Here is a 16,961-nt window from a genome sequence, read left to right as displayed (position 1 = left end):
CACTGACAAGTCGACGTTTTAATGAAATAAACTGCTTTGAGATGATGAAATAAAGATTGCTCGACCTCGGGGCGCACTCCAATTAAATGATCAAGATGCCTGCGTGCACGCCGCTCACATTAACTCAGGTATGGTAACAGCCTAATCACGCTGTTTTATTTGGTGTTTGTGAAGCTACTCCTGTACACAGTGGACGATGTTCGCAGTCTTTGTCCTCATCTCTCCTGTGGTTGCGTGAAACTTTACAGATTCTCTTGTATTCATTCAGGGGGATGAGCTAATGTCAGAACCATGCGTTGTCCCCAGAGGCTGAGTGAGTGGACGCTGTTGCGCATGCAGTTTTATGCGTACAGATAAACATGCGTCCGATGGCATGTCGGGAGGCTGTGGAAGGAGCCCAGAGTCCTCTCCCTGAAAACAATGTAGGCGTTGGGGCGAGAGAGACTGTGTCTGGCGATGGGAAACACCTGTAGGGGGGGGGCAAGAGGTCAAGAATGAAGCCAGTTGGAAAGGCCACTACATCCTCAGCATTACAGTCAGGCTTTGATTGTTCTTCCTAAATATCAACTCACGCGCCCCGAGTGACGCCGGACCTCAGAGTCGCCGTGTGTTCAGGCATGTGTACGTTTTCTGAGTTCAATATTACTTCTTCAAACGGTATTTCTTTGTGCTGATTCTCTCCGTCCCGTTCTGACATGTAAACGATGGCATTGCTTTCGCGTTGCATGCTCTGTGGGTCTCTGCCGTGACCTTGGAGGACTAGTTTAGGTCTCTCTCTGGATGGAGCAGTGGTTTCTGGAGCAGCTGCAGCCGCTCAGAAAGAGCACAATGCTTCTGGCTGCCACATGGCTGCGGCAGCATTTCAGACAATCACTACACGGAGGGGAGATGGCAGTTCTTTGTATCTACGCGGTTGATGTATTTGGACTTTTTGTTGACTTATTGAATAGAAAATATTTAATCTTTGGTCATGTCCATACCTTGTAAAACCTTTTTTTTTACTTTAACAACTTTCGTTCAAGAATAATCAGCCTTGTGTCTTAAAAAGGCCCCTTTCAATATATATCATGTATATATATATATAATTTAATGATTAATTCATAAATATATAATAATATGATTTAAACTGTATGACGACAGTTGATGCAGGCACACCAGCATTATTGTTTTTTTAAATACCCAGATTTTAAAGCGTACAGTATAAACATGCAGATCCCAAATGAAACAAAGGACTCACAGCGCTGCTCACGGTCTGTACAGCCAAACCTTTTTACCCCGCTGTATCTCCATCAGCCGCTCCTCCTCAGCGGCAGAGCGCTCCACCCTCAAGTCAGGTGGATCGCTCCGTCTCCTGCTTCGATATCCTGAGGTGCTGCTGTCAATTTATCAGACTCTTTCTTTTAATTTCATACTTTCCACAGTGTAAGCATCCGTCTGCAGCGCAGTGAGAGGGTTCAGAGCTCAGCGGTGGGAAACAGGCGGACGCGTCGCCCACAACTGACAGCAAGAAGTGGGTTTGTGATGGAGTAATGATCCCTTTCAAATAAAAGAGCAGTATACTGAACACAGTTTCTAGTCCATGTCGAGTGGTTTCTATATTTGTGGTTATTGCAACTTGATGATATTTTTCTGGACACTTTTATATCAGAATTCAAAAGTCTAATTTTGATAGCGAATAATATGCCCCGGTACATTTCAGACGCTGTGCTTCAGAGAGAACGAGTGATATCCAGATAATATGCCCTGATGTGGCGTAAAAGACTTTACTTCAGATTGATGTTGTTGCAATGGCATTTACAGTATCAGGGGTTTGGAGATTGTACAATATACAAATATTAAGTATACAAATTGACAAATCTGATGGATTTTGATGAAATCAAGAATGTAATCAGGATTATATGTACATGTTGAACTCCATTGGCTTCATTGCTCTCCCTTTGACATGTTGAATTTGAAAATAAAGTCAATTTGTAGGAGATTTAACACATCAAATATCATCAAGTTAAATCTCAATGTAGGAGTCCCAAACCTTTCCTCATCTCTTTTGTGATCTCTCTGTCTAACAAAATTAATTACTGTATGTTTTATTTTATGAAGGTGTCAAGATGAAATGATGAATGGCTTGTAATATCAAGAGATTAAAGACACAATGCAATGAAGGACGCGCCTGCTTACACTATGGCAGCGCTTACATGCACACACACACACACACACACACACATCATGCACACATGTCTCTGGGGCCGCTGCTATCTGGTTTCATATTTGATATTAACTTACTGGGGGAGCGAGTGTGGCTGCAATGTCATTACTAGTGGTAGAGGGGTATAATAGAAGTGAACTTTTCAAAAAGCTCCTCATAATTGCAGCCGGTGCCTTTCTTGATAGCATTCCATATTGATATGTACACTAGTCCTCTCATTACGGCCGCGGATGAAAAAGAGCATTTCAGCGTTCTCTAATGATGCAGTACCAGTGAAGGTCATCTTAATGTGGCTCAACTTGCTGGTGGGAGCCAGAGGTAATATTCTAATGAGAAAGAGCCACTGCACCACGAGTAATTCTGTAATTGCACCCAGGGATGCCATTTTATTGTTGCCTCTGAAGTGGTATTGAAGTCCTTTGTTGTCATTTGCAACTTTGCTCGTCCTCTCTGGTGTGCGTTGGTGGTCCGGCCCCGACTCAAGACAAAGCACGCATGCCCTCATTACCATATTTCAAATCCACTTCACACACCATCCAGAGTTTATTGGAAGCCACAGTTTATTCATTGCTTACTTCTGGGTGGAGGGACATCAGAAGCACCAAAAAGGATGAACATGAAGCCCAGTGCACAGCAGTGTGGCAGCGCAAGGACAGGAGGGCTGTGTGTGTGTCTGTGTGTGTGTTGGCTGTGTGTGTCTGTGTGTGTGTTGGCTGTGTGTGTCTGTGTGTGTCTGTGTGTGTTGGCTGTGTGTGTCTGTGTGTGTGTTGGCTGTGTGTGTCTGTGTGTGTTGGCTGTGTGTGTCTGTGTGTGTGTGTCTGTGTCTGTGTGTGTGTTGGCTGTGTGTGTCTGTGCATGTGTTGGCTGTGTGTGTCTGTGTGTGTGTTGGCTGTGTGTGTCTGTGTGTGTTGGCTGTGTGTGTCTGTGTGTGTGTGTCTGTGTGTGTCTGTGTATGTGTTGGCTGTGTGTGTCTGTGTGTGTGTCTGTGCGTGTGTTGGCTGTGTGTGTCTGTGCATGTTGGCTGTGTGTGTGTGTGTGTGTGCTGGCTGTGTGTGTCTGTGTGTGTGTTGTCTGTGTGTGTCTGTGTGTGTTGGCTGTGTGTGTGTGTCTGTGTGTGTGTTGGCTGTGTGTGTATGTGCATGTTGGCTGTGTGTGTGTGTCTGTGTGTGTGTCTGTGTGTGTCTGTGTGTGTGTGGATTGTGTGTGTCTGTGTGTGTGTTGGCTGTGTGCGTCTGTGTGTGTGTGGATTGTGTCTCCTAAACATGCCGGAAGCTGTTTGGAATCAGTCAATTCTTTAAAATAACAAACTTTTGCATTGTGCGTTCACAATGTGTCTTCATAGGTATGTTTTCCTCTATATTGGTATTGATTGTTTTTTGTGAATGGATGTATGATATCCAGAGTCCTCCATTGATTTAGCGTTGTGCTTCCATAACATCGTTGGACTAGCAAAAAAACAACAAATAACAACATATATCTCAGCTTTTCTATTCTCTGCATTCTCCTCCTGTATTTAATGTGTCTATCCGTTCCCCTTTAAAGCAGATGTGGTTCAATGACACGTTCTATAAATACTTCAGAGAAGATGTTCACATTCAGTTTGTTTGATCCTAAATGTCACTTCCTCTGCTGAACTGTTTTCCTCCAGTCCACTTTCTGAATAACTGTCCCGCTGAACCATGTTGACAAGACAGATGCTCGGACAGGCGGCACGTGGCGACCATCTGCCGTTGCTAGGTGGCCTTTCCTCCACAACGAGCCTCACATTAGATCCAGAAGTGAAGTTGAAGTGTTGCCACAAACTGACGACCAGAGGCAGAGCGAGTCCTCCTCCGTTGCTCAGGAAATAGTTTGACATTTCTCATAAGCATTGTGGGGGGGCGGCTAAATGTGTTACATGTTGACAGAACATTTCTCTGAGAGCAGCGTCGTGTGGAACAGGTGGAAATAGTTAAACATAAACTAAAAAAGACTTGATTCTGTTGCTCCCCCATCCTCTCGACAGAATTATTCCCTCTGTGTAGGTCATGTCAGTTTAAACAGGATCCTCAAATATTTCCACCATGACTTGTATGCACATGGGAGATGCACAGCAGAACCAGAGGTTGCTGATTATACAGCTTTGTTTCCCTTTTAGGACCAAAAAAATCATTTTCAAAGTCAGGAATCATCAACATTTGACTTCCCTTCCAGAACTGTTTCAATTCAAGATGGAAAAGATGTAACCTAAACGCACAGAGTAAAAAGCTTTGGGGCATATTCTCTTTGGGGAATTAAAATGAGCAATTTGTCAAATTTAATTCAGAAGCACTGAGGTGAGGATGGATTTCAGTGTGTCTCTTCTGCCTTTGACGAGATGCAGCGTGTGATTCGGGCGGCTGTGTGAAAGTATGAGGGAGTTTTAAAGGTGATAAAAAAGGCAAGGCAGTGAATATCATCTTGTAGATAACAGTCACCCCGCTTTCCACAGGCTACATCCGTTTTATCGCATCTGGCAGCGAGTTAAGGCGCGTGGGGGAAAACAGGACAATTGAAAATGAAACCCGGGGCTGAGACCGCATCCAGCCCGACTGCTTTCTTCCCTCAACACTGACATTAGGCTTTGATTCTCACATGAGGACCTCTGATGATGATGATGATGAACCATAAAAAATGATATAGCTCAATAAAAGTACAAAAGGCGCAAGTTCATAAAGAGGACCTGAGGGCCGTGTTAGGTTTGGTCCGTGCCGATGCATTTCTTCTCCCTCTGCTGGTTTTTAGAGATGATTACCTTGGATATTTATGGATGGACATTTTTTTGATTTGAGGGAGTTCGTGTGGCTGGATGTTAGGCCTGCACATATCCAATACAGAGGGGTTTTCTCTTGCTGGTACTAAAGATCTATAACCAGATATCTGTTAAAAACGGGGGTAATGTAGTGTTGTTGTCATCACTGTCATCATAAATAGCACTGGGAAAAAAACAACTAGAATAAATGAGCGGTGACAGAATTGGAAAACCGACTGATATTGACACGCAGAGTGAAAGGACAAATGAGACGGTTGCTGGAGTTTTCTCGGTAACCTTGAAAGTCCACATTGGATTCATTTAAAGTCCAAAACGTACAAAAAGGTCACATACCGTGATATATCATAATGAGAACATGTCAATACATTGAGTCCTGTGCCGATACATTGTTGGAAATCAACTGCTCTTTGCAGCCAAGAAAGGAGAAGCAACACATCGGAGCTCTCCTCCTCGTTGATTCCTTCATCCCTTCCTCTCTATTGAAAGAGAGCAGACTGGGGCAGGCATGGTCTCGTGAGCTCCCTCCTCTTCAGGCAGCGCTCCCTCCTCTTCAGCAGCGTGTGAAGTGACTTGAGCCGTGTGATCTCCATGAGAGAAAACCCTGCATACAGGAAATAATCAGGGCAACGCAGGCAGAGTTCAGAGGAATGCAAATATGTTCAGAGTGCTTAAAAAACAATACCACACACACAGCCAAATGCTACCCCCCCCCCCCCCCCCAAAATCCACACACACACACACACACAACCCCACGCACACATGTATCCACAATACATACCCACACAAAAAAAAACAACCAGCCCCTTGACAAAACTCTCCCCAAGTTCATTTGCATAAAACATTAAGCTTAACAAAATGATTACACCTGACAAGTTGAGTTGGAGGAAGAACATCGCCGGTGGCAGCCGGTTACTTGCAGATCCCGCAATCTTTCTCTCGTCAAGCAACTGTTTCACGGCCGCCTTTGTAGGTCCTGTCACGCGCCGCGTCGTGATTAATCCTTCCCTTTTGTTTTTCTTTTCTCCCTTCCACCCCTCTCAGTCCCTCCCACAAATCCAATAAGTTGCCCTTAAATCAGGTTACCCTGCACCTTGCAGATAGCGGTATTGTGATGGATGTGCCAAAATGCATGCCAGGCAGCGTGTTTTTGTGCGGAAGTACTGTGAAATTGTACTGCTGTGATTTAGCATTATGGTGCTAAGTGTTTGTCTTGTAATGCAATTAAATGTGCATGTAAGCCGCCCCCGCACTCCCCAAACTATTGTGTACTGCATTTAATAATTTTACATACGCTCTTTTGTGACGTTGCCATTTTACCCGAGGTAAAATAGAATAATTTAGAGGAGTGTTAAAAGAATAACTTTACAGTGTTTGCCGTAGAGAACACAAGCTGGATCATTTTGGGAAAAAAAGATGACAATCATAACATTAATATCCTTCTCACTCATATAAGCCTGCTGAAAATCCCCAGCTCTGAATAGTTTGCTGAAGGATAGCTCGCAGATAAAGAAAGAGAGAGATTATTGCCTCCTTTCATTTCTGCCCCCCTGGCAGCGGTAGGTATGGTAATATGGTTTTTGAATATTTGCAAGCGTAAACTTAAGAAATGAGTGCTGATAAGGAGTGACAGCAACAGAGGCAGCAGAGATCTTCAGCATGACAGGCGATGTCAAAAACCCCGGTGACGCTGTCACGGTGACAAACTTTTCAAAAGAACAATGCACACACACACACACACACACACACCGGTATTGAAGTGAGCTGCTGCAAGCCTCTGACAGTGTTGTCCCAGCAGTTAAGAAATGGAAACATCACCTAATTATGTACGCCATATTTTCCCTCTGAAAACCTAAGCCTACAAACCTTCAACGTATGTCAATATACTTTGCCGAGCGACCGGGTGCACAGGCACACGGGTAGAATGAGAGCTGCAGAGCAGAGAGTCGGTGTAGCAACACATTACATTCAGAAAAAAAGAATGACATCAAATACTGAAACTGTCAATTAAAGAATATATATTTTCAGAGATAAACAAATCCATATTAGTCCAACCCCGTTCTGTCCTGTATGTGCCCACATTATCCTCACAAGAGCAGGTGTGTGTCTGACATGCAAGGTCGGCGATTTCTTTCCTCCTCTTTAAGTCTGAGCTGCACTTTTATGAGTAAGTCTGCAGACCCTGTCAAGTCTGCGTGAAGCCGCGAGGATCATTACTTTCAAAAAGAACCAGCTGGCCCATTGTTTAGGCTCTGCCAGCTGCGTCTATTTTCATAACCCATTTTCCTTTTGTTCTGCTACACCTCTCTATAAAAGTAGAGTAAGGAAGACCGAGTTGTATTTCACCATCTTCATGATGAACTCTTACCTTTATGAAAGCCAAACGCGTCACCTTTGTGTGTGAGTCTGTGTGTGAGTGTGTGTGTGTGTGTGTGCGCCTGCATGCATGCATGCATGAGTCTCGCTGTGTGTCAGCATGCATGTGAGAGTGACTGTGAGGAGGAAGGTACGGTCTGTAATCACCTAATCCAAACACACACTCGGGGAATCTCATTACTGGACCCAACAGTTCCATCTGAACCGTGTCTGGTTTCAATCAGACGCCTCTCGTTTGGAGCGAGGTGCGGAAACGTGATCCCCTTTTGTCTAGAAGTCTCTGCGATCACGGCGCTCCTGTTTGTCTTGTCTATGACCATCTTATACAGCTCACGGCATTTTATATTCTCCATCCGCAGTGAGCAAAGTGGCTTCAGTGGCAGTAAAAAGGCTGCTTCTCGTCATCTCCCTTCCACGTAGGAGTGTGTGACATCAGGGGGTTTGTGTGTGCAGAATGGACGGCTGCCACGGGGAACTCCCGCTCACCCCACAGCCTTCCACAATAACCCCAGTTCTCCCACAGCCCCCCGTCCACATGCAGACGGACATTAAAACGAAACCTGACCCTGGCCCTGGAATCTGTAAGGTGGTTTTTTTTCCCTCCGTCTTTTTTCTTAAACAGGGAATCCTGCCGCTTGTATGTGTGCAGTGTGTGTGTGTGTGTGTGTGTGTGCAGTGTGTGTGTGTGCAGTGTTGGGGCAGCCGAGAGGGGGGTCAGAGAAAGGTGAGCAAGAAGCGACGTCAGCCTCTGTGAGTGAACTGTCTCAGGAATCCCCAGATTAAAAACTCCAGAAGGTTGAGAGTCGGGAGATAATCACAGGATCTGGAATTCACAATAACAAAGCGGCCATATATCTACCTGTCTCCGGCCTTCCTCCCTGAGACGGCCACAGGGTCAACAAAATGGCTGCATTCCATCAACAGCTCTTTATTTTCCTCCTGCTGGGCTCCCAATGAAGTGTCTGGAAGGATCAAATGTGTCCTCTGAAGCTCAACTTTGAACTCTTCTTTCCCCACCTACCTACCCAGCACTGTTTTTCATCTGACATGTGTATTTATACTTGTGCGCTTCAAGCACTGGGAGTCACAGTTGAGATGACAGTGTCACTTTATCATTCGGCGCTTCGGGTTTTAAGAAGGGACTGAAACTGACACTGACGGCTGGGATCTCATGATTAATGTGGGAGTTTGAGGTGAGATGCGCCAAACTTCCCACCAGCGCTCCAGCCTCACGACGGTGCCTGCAGCTCGGGGCTCGGGGCCGAGGGGCTGAGGTTAGAGGTCTGCAGCTTTGTGGCTGGGGTTAGAGAGCTTCCTCTGAGACTTCGGTCGGAGCCACGGGCTCTGCGGCTGTAGCGATTTCTGGGTTGAATTAACAGTTGAACAGGGGAGCTGTGAGTCGTGTCTAGAGGGGGCTGTTGGGGTCTGGTGTAGGGTCTAGTAGAGCAGGTATGATTTACATAGCTGAGAGAGTCCAGGATCTAAGTCTCCCCAGACCCGGCCCCAGGGAGCTTGTCGAAGGAGGTGCTGCATTGTGATACTTGTGTGATTTATGTTCCCCGCCTACTCTTCCTTCCATTGCAGGACAACTTCATTATTTATTTCTGTCGGTTGTGATTATTTGCTTTTCGTGCAGCAATAGCGTATATATTGCGTAGACTTTGTGTAGACCTCGGGTTGCAGCCTCGAGACTCGACTGTGTGCGTGTCTTTTCTTCAGATGTGTTCTCCGTGCAGGTCGGTCTTTGTTGTTACCCGTGAACCCGCCTAGACTCTGAGGATCATTTGTCCCTTTGCTTCCTCTTCTGGCTGCAGCGTTCTCAGCCAGGGAAATTACCTTACAAAGAGGGCAAGGGTTGCCGATTGAAAGTAAGTTATTTCGTCAGTGTAAAGTGCAGTAAATAGCCCGAGGATAGGAGGAAGTAATGATATACAGGGCTGTCCGGAGGAAGACGGCAGCACGAGACACAATCAGACCCTTGCAGAAAACTTTCTGATATGCTTTCTGAGGATGTATTTCATCATGTTAGATTACTACTGTGGATAGCACCACCGCTGGATGGTTACATCGTGTTCGTGTCCTGGTGCGGAGTCTCGGCATTGTGCACCAGCAATCCTCCAGCGTGGTGCACGGGCTCTGGGACTGCAGGGTATATCTAAATTCAGATATTGATTAACTTTGCAGAAGAAAAAACAAAAGCGAAAGCCCCTGTAAAGACATCACCGTCTGCAGTTACACAGCGGGCTGTTTAATTCCCCCCTCACTGCTGCATTCAAATTATTTGCTTTCGCAGTCGAAAATCGAAAGGTTGTAAAAATTGACTTCCTGTACAGCCAGAGAGAAATAAATTTCAGCCGTATTGACAGCAGCAAAACAGAAAAGCTATTGCCCAGCATTTAATTATTGAAGACATTGATCAACAAAGTGATTTATTTGCTGTGCTTCGGTTAAAAGGCCTAATTGAGTCGCAGCGTTCTGTAAAAGGCTTTTATTTGTTCATTTGGAGGAGGATCGGATTGCATGGGAACACACGGTCAGAAAGTCGGAACACTGTTTAGTTTGGATGAATGCATTTAATGAAGACTTCTGAAAGCGGAGTTTGATTTAGGTACGTTAACAAAAGAAGTGGAAATGACTACGGCTCGTTATTGATTAAAGAGGCAGGGATGGACACCGTGAGAACAGGCTTCAGAAATATAATATGAACAAGTGAGCAGATGATATTATCATCCTCAATGGAAGCACGTTGCTGCGCCAAAGGCAAACATATAATCGAGGGACATCATTCTAATAGTGCAAAATGCATACAGTATACCTCGAGTCCACGATCAGCCATCCCCACATAATCACTCTCATCTGTTCCCAGTGAATGTGGGAGTTCACTTGTACAGCAGAGGGGGACTCAGAGGTCTCCAGCTCTAAGCTGCAGTCCTCCACCTCCCTCTGATCATTGGAGACCATGCACATGTTGTTGATGTTTTGCCCTTACCGAGTTTATGGTCAATCAAATGTGAAGCACCAAACATTGTTATTCATACGCCCAGGGGGATTCTGTGGCATCCACGTTTTTACAAACATCCCTTGTGCTGCACTTTCAGGATCCTTTTTGGGTTCAACACAAGCCAGCTTGTTATCAAGTTGCATCCTATGCAAAGAAAATCATTAGAAGTGTTCATATTGCCCCAAAAACACACTGGTCCCTGCTCTATTTGCAGGGAGAGTCGCTTCATCTGCAGATGTTCAGGGGATATTTAGAATGGTGTTGCCCAGGCCGCCCCCTCTTCCTCCCGCCTCTCCGTCCATCCCAAAGCTCTGGCTCAGGATGGAAGAGCAGCAGACGGGAGGTTGTTTTCATCAGTCTTAACGCCACCGTGGCGAGTGGTCTCGTGATCTCACTGTGGACGGAGATGGGAATGCTGGGATTAATGGCATTCCAAGAGGAGGGCTGGAGCAGGTTGGGTCCCTGGTAGAGTTTGAGAGTTTGTAGAGGGGGGGGGGGGGTCAGATGGCAGGACTGGAAGAAATTATGAGATAAAGAGAATTGAGAGAGAGAGAGAGAAAAAGGTGAAGCAGGGGTGGTGTTAGAAAAAGACACCAAGGGAGGAAAAGAAAGAAAGAAAGTTTTCTTCATTTTCTGGATGGGTCGGATGGAACGGTGCGTTAGAATGAAGGCAGCTGTGCGTTTGGCTTTTGACTTTCTTGGCACACACAGGAGTGCACACATGCTCCTCATCCCCCATACACAATGTACACGTGCACACACACACACACACACACACAGGGGTCAAGGGATCTTCCCGGACCGGTGAGGGTTAGCTTTGTGGTGTCCGCTGCGTGCTGCAGGCCCCGATGAGTCGGCCACTGAGTCCTCCTCCTCCTTGCTCTCCGGGGCTCGAGCCTCCAGGCCCGGAGCCGTGTGAGCAGCACGGAGCCCTGAGCGGCGGCACGGCACCTGCTGCTCGTGCCAGATAGCGGCGTGTGATGTGCTCGTGTGCGTTGGGGCGTTTATGCGCTCGCTGTATCTTTACTGCAGGTTTGCTGCAATTGATGTCATTATCAGATTACTTAAAACTGCTTGTGAATGCTGCACACAGAGCACTTTATGGGTTTCCTTTGCCTTTAGGAGATGTGTATCTTGCAGTGCAGCTCATATATTAGCATTAAGCACACATTAAATCAAATATACTTGTATGCCTGAATTAGAGGGAAACATATTTTCTCACTTACCTCTAGTGAGTGACAAAATGAAGCCATGTAGATGTTTATGGAAAGATACTTTATTGTTTAATATTTAAAAATAAATAATTTACAAACATATTTTACCCTCGGGGTCAATTTGACCCCAGCAATTAAAACCTCCAGAAAATTATTAGAATTAATATTGTTTCCCAAGTTTAAGTGTGAGGTACTTTATGTTTGTTTGTTGATACCTAAATAGCCCTTTAAATATATAAAAAAGTTGATATTTCTTATATGTTTGACACAGTGAAAAACAGCCTGGGGTCAAATTGACCCCAAGGAACACCGACATTAAACATTGAATGGGGTCAAATTGACCCTAAAGGTAACAGGAGGGTTAAATGATGTGAACTGCATAAATGGGTATTGTAAAACCTCTGCAAGTGGAAGAGAAAAAGATTTTTCTCTCTTTTCTTGCAATTTTGTTTGACTAACCCTTTAATAAACACCGTAGAAGGAATTGGTATGAAATGGAAAATGACGCACAAGTATTGGCTTTGTCTCACATTCTGTAAAACAGTGGGATTCCTGTTCAATGCTCAGTCCGGCCAGTCATGGAAGGAAAATAAACTGTTATGCTTGGAAGTGTCTTTGCTGTACTTAGTCACACACGCATTTATCACGAGGTCATGAATCTTTTTGAGTGAAGATTGTTAATGACTCTGAGGGACAGTGGCTGAGACTCTCGTTGCAGACGACGGAGCGGTGGCTGGGATCGTACTTTACCTGCTCAGCACTCCCCCGGGCTCGCTATAGCGGAGCGCTCTGCAGACGGGGCCGGCCGCACGCTGGGCCCGTCTGCATGCAGCAGTTCATGGAGACGCCGCATATAGACCGACTGACAGTTTGATGTCTGCTCGCCGCCTCTCGGAGCTTCCTGTTTGAAAGTGTTGCTATCCCGGGATTTATTTGTTTAACTCTTTCTCTTTTCCTCTCGCTCTGTCTTTCTCTATCGCTTTCTACGTCTCCGTGTTATTTTGTTTAAATAGAGATCGCGCTGGATGTGCACCTTCGGGTTATAGTGCGTTTCCTGGGTCTGCAGGATTTCAGTCAGGAAACACTCTCAACAGCAGTGGGCAGAACTATCAATGTGTGCTGGAGTTGTTTAATATTTCCTTTCCTCTGTAGATATGGACACGAGGGAAATATCCATCTCCTGGGATCCTGACCCCAGAGGAACTATCTGTGTTCCAGACGGAACTCAGACAATGACATGTGGACAGGACAGGGGGCTATTTGTAGTGCCGGGTCACTTCCAAGGCATGAGCCCCCCGACCTCTCGGGGCCTCAGACCTCAGTCCATTTTTAGTAGTGAGTGCAGTGAAAATAAGCATCACCAGCAGTTTGTCTTTTTTAAAGCCTTGCATCATTTCCTGCCTCCCCCTCGCTTTGGATCACACTCTCTCCCATCGGCTCACACACACTCATCTGCAAACAAACGCGCTCCGTCCTCCGACTCCTGCCGTCTTTCCACTGCCCCTCCGGCCCTAATGAGTCTTTCAGCTGAGCGATGATAGACTTGTATTTATTCTTGAGGCCAATAATGTTGGGAGTGTATCTCCACTCGCGGTGCCTGGGGCCCATGCCAGGGACCGATCAGCCCGGCCTCAGGCAGCGAGAGGAATGTAAAAGAGTTTTTTGACATCAACCTCCTCCCCGCGCAATCTTTCTTTACAGTAAATATACACCCTATAAATAAGTATTACTTAATTCTCCCTCGGGCATTGTCACTATTTGAATTTTTTTCAAAACAATTTAGCCTCAACATAAAGTAGTAGTGTGCATACTCCAGCACACACACACACACAGACACACACAGACACACACACACACACACAGACAAAAATTGACAACATCATATAAACGTTTCCGCCTGTCTTGGAGTCGGGTTCAAGTGCCCCAGCAGTTGTTTTCTTTTGCACATAAAGTTCAAAGTTATCAGCGAGTGGCCGTGTGTTGCGGCGTGGTGGAGAGCGCCGGCCGGGAGTCGGAGCAGCGCTGAGATAAATGTAACACGCCGCGCATGAGCTCATTAATTCAACGTGTGGACGAGCCGGGGAGGGCCTATCCAAACACTGTCCCTCCACAGCGGGGCTCTAAGCACTCTCAAGCCCCCTCTATTTACTGTAGGCCTGTGTTTGGGCTTGTGCCATGTGACACTTTGACCCAGTGAGAGGAGATTGTTGAGACTTGTATCCAAGAGGGGAAACAGTGAGCTATTGTGAGCCTCGGCACAGCGGGCTGCGGTTGTGGTGGGATTTATCCGTTTCTCACATTACTGACACGTGTGATCGTCTCTTTAAATCTCTGTGCAGTTCTCCCGTATGAACGTTGTTTATTGGTACAATTTAAATGAACACACTCTATTTGTATCCATTCGTAGCATGTGATGGAATATAACATAGCATTACGCCATACATTTAAAAAATGACAATCCTAAATTCCCAATACTTTTTAATTATATGTTACTTTCCAGTGATGGCAGACACAAGCCATCTCTTCCCCGTTGTCCTTTGCACACAAGCCCATACCTCTGACTCAATACTTAGAATTCCACCATTGCTCCAAACATCCTCTCAGTGTTGACACTAGATCCACAGGATCAGTGTCTCCCCGGGGCAGATGGTCGTTGGGGGGGCAGCTCCCCGGATGCCTGGATGTGTGCTGGAACATGCAGGACGAATCACAGCACCTGTGTTCGTTTGGACATAGCTCTCCTCGTCTCCCTGATCCCTCGTGGCGGGGCGGGGGTGGATGGGGTTGCAGCGGGGGCACGTCGATGTCCAGACCTCATCCCGGCTGATCACACTGACCTCTGGTCGGCCAACGAATCTATCTCTGCCTACACTTACCTCGACAATGACATCATCGACCGTATTTGATGTTTTCGGTCCTATTTCATATCTAAAATCCTCAATTTTACTGACATTGTTTTCATTCTTTTGATGAATAAAACACAAATTGTCCTCACATATTCTCAATTAATATACTTTAAATGCTTATTGTCGATATACAACCTCTCTGGGAGTTTCTCATTATACTGATACTTGATGTAATCACAAGCTATTCATGATAAATAATGCTTACTTATTTGCCAGGACGACAGTCCATAGAAGTTGAACAGGCACAGACATCTTTATGATGATGTCATATGTCCAGAGGTCACGCCTCAGGTCACGAGGCTTGATGATAACAACCTTGCTGCTCTTCATCAGTGATACCACATGGTGTACCTGTTACAGTAGTTCTGGGGAATGTTATCTTGGAACAGGGGCTTGTGGATTCTTCAAAGTTGCACAATACTGCGAAAAAAAAGGAGCATAATGTGGAACAGAAGTCCAGAGCATGAACCCCAATCAGCTTATGGACAGTAGGGGAGAGAGAGAAGGAAACAGGGAGCACACCGCTTGGAGAACACATCCTTCCTTTTTTTTGCCAATCAAATATTTCTGGAGTAGTATTATAAATACTTCCAGGATTAATACCCTCAGACTCACATGTTTCCTTTAATCTTCCAGATGTTTCCCTGGCCCCCTCATCCTAATCATTCCTAAACCATTACATGTATTTGAGACCACTCTTCTAACCCAGGGGAACTCGCTCAGGGGGAAGTTTGATGCTGGAAGAAGAGTGTAAATAGTCCGGTGCGTTTCTGTGTTTCCTCTCACATTATCAATCGTAACTCCTATCCTAAGAAATCCAACCAATTAAAAAGTTACATTTAAAATGATTCATAGTGCAGTATTTGTATCTTCATGTTGTCCCAGCCACTCGAAGCCTTTAACGTCATCCTGTCCGGTGAATGTGATGTGTCGTCGTCCTCTGCCTCGTTCATCCCTGCTGTCACACTGGATGACAGGTAAATGACCTCTGAAAGTGCAAATGCTGTCACTCCACTGTCGTAAATGCCCCGATATGGTCCAAAGCAACATGCATATTTATGATGCTGCATAAACACTGCCCTTACGTCACAGCAGCAGGCGAGTGGGTACTTCACCACGCCACTCATCTCCGACCCTCCAGAGCCCCGATGGCACAGAGCACCGAATGAAGGGATGTCAAAGAGAGTGCCCGCCTTTTCAAACTCGACATGGTGAATCCCAGTGAAAACATAACCATTGATCTTCCCATGTGGGAATTGTTCCCAACCACTCGGCAATAGTGTGGCCGTTGTATCCTGTTTGGATTCGGAGGCTTCTGATGGGATCCACGGTGCGTGTTGAGGCAGTGGGGCCTGCTGCTGTGAGGTATCAGTCATCCTCACCTGTCAGAGGTGAGGGACTTTCATAAACTCTGATGATTAGTGGATGATGAGTCCAGACATGTCGCTGACTGACAGCTGCACCGCCTGCCAAAGCCTTAATCCATGAGGAATGGCAGGAGGCGAGGCCAGGGTATTAATCCTGTGAGCGTTAGCTTCATGTCAACAGAAACACCACTCTGTGTTTTTACAAAAGCATTCTAGGCAATTATCATTTACATTTCTGTATAAGCCTCACATTACAGGGCATGAAGCAGGACGGCCGTGCTCCTGCAGTGAGGTGGAGTCGTTAATAACCGGGGATGCATTCTCGGATCGACCTGAACAATCGGACGCAACTGGTGTGAAATCCCTTCTGGTCCCCAGAGAGGTGCTCCGACGACTCCGCCCCACCTCGGCCATCTCCCCTCTCAGTGGGGTGCCCTCACAACACCTCCGACTTCCCCTGGCGGAGCAGCCAGACTTCCTGTATTTCTCTGCCATGGGATGCTGTGTACAGTCCATGCAGTTGTTGGCAGGGAAACGCTCCAGTTACAAAACGGCAATAAATGTAAACAGATGCGTAACTCTTGATTGGTTTATGTCCTTTTGGTTTTCCTTTTGGCTACTGGAGTTGGTCTGGCTGTATGTGTTGTAAATGTTAAAGAGAGAGCAGTGCTGTAAAGTAAGTAATTTTAATGAGAGATTAAAAAAAAACGTTTGCCGTTGTTCTGGTCTCTAGTGCTCGTACACACACACACACACACACACACACACACACACACGCACACACCCAAAGCACAAGCGGCACAGGAGTGATTAAAGTTAGTCTACCGAACCCAAACGCTCCCTGACCTACGCCCTTCCTAAAGGCTGCTATCCTACCTTGAACGCGGGGTGAATCTCACTCAACCCCTTCCCACAGGTCGGCTAATAGCGGAGACATTTGTGAAAGATGCTTCCCGAAAATGTGCGTATTGAGAAATGTGTTTCCTCCCGTCCTCCTATTTCACATAACCTCTGCTTTTCTATCCACAGCAGACACCGCCTGAACCCCAACAACGGGCTCCACCTGCACTGGCGGCAGTGAAAAGACGGTGGAGTCAGACGGACGA

Source organism: Pseudoliparis swirei, chromosome 11 (assembly GCF_029220125.1).
Source record: "Pseudoliparis swirei isolate HS2019 ecotype Mariana Trench chromosome 11, NWPU_hadal_v1, whole genome shotgun sequence".
Classification (NCBI taxonomy): Eukaryota; Metazoa; Chordata; class Actinopteri; order Perciformes; family Liparidae; genus Pseudoliparis; species Pseudoliparis swirei.
The sequence above is the reverse complement of the archived record's forward strand: the minus strand, read 5'-3'. Positions refer to the sequence as shown.